Source organism: Lepisma saccharinum, chromosome 2 (genome assembly GCF_977018435.1).
Source record: "Lepisma saccharinum chromosome 2, izLepSacc3.1, whole genome shotgun sequence".
Classification (NCBI taxonomy): Eukaryota; Metazoa; Arthropoda; class Insecta; order Zygentoma; family Lepismatidae; genus Lepisma; species Lepisma saccharinum.
This window is the reverse complement of record NC_139230.1, coordinates 55,725,585-55,726,211: the sequence shown is the minus strand read 5'-3', so window position 1 is coordinate 55,726,211 and position 627 is coordinate 55,725,585.

The window sequence follows — 627 nt, the reverse complement described above, 5'->3', positions numbered from 1 at the left end:
CCTCACTTCCGGTTCTAAACAAATGACAATCCAATCCGCAAACATGTGTTGCCAGACAGTGGACTTGAATGTAAAATTGAAAATTCCCAAAGGGACTGATCCAGGCAGAGGAATGCTGGATGGAATTTTTTTGATAGTTAATTGAAAATTTTAAAATCCCAAAATTCGGGTTCGGAAAATTTCCCCAATTCAAGACCATTCGAGAAATTTTCGGAGTGGCAACTATTTAAAATTTCCCCACAATGTAAAAATTTATGGATTCGGCACAGTATTTCACCTGATTTCTCCCTCAAGAGATTATTATATTTGTTATTCCACAAAATAATGGAATAATTCCTTGAGAAAATCCTTTTAAAAGTAGAAATAATGTTTAAATAAAATATTTCTCCACATGTGACATGCATTTAGTGGGAAAGATACGAAACGGCTATGTATTGCTGCCACAACACTTCATTGCAGGAGGGTGTTGTAAGAAGAAACTCTTTAAAAATTAACCTCTATTCCACACACAAAAAAAGAATAGAAGTAACGGAAATCATTAAAAGGTGTAGATATGTATTTTAAAGCAGATGTTTCAAAACATGTGGCATGTATGTTGTGGAAAATATAAGAAACGAATATGTATTG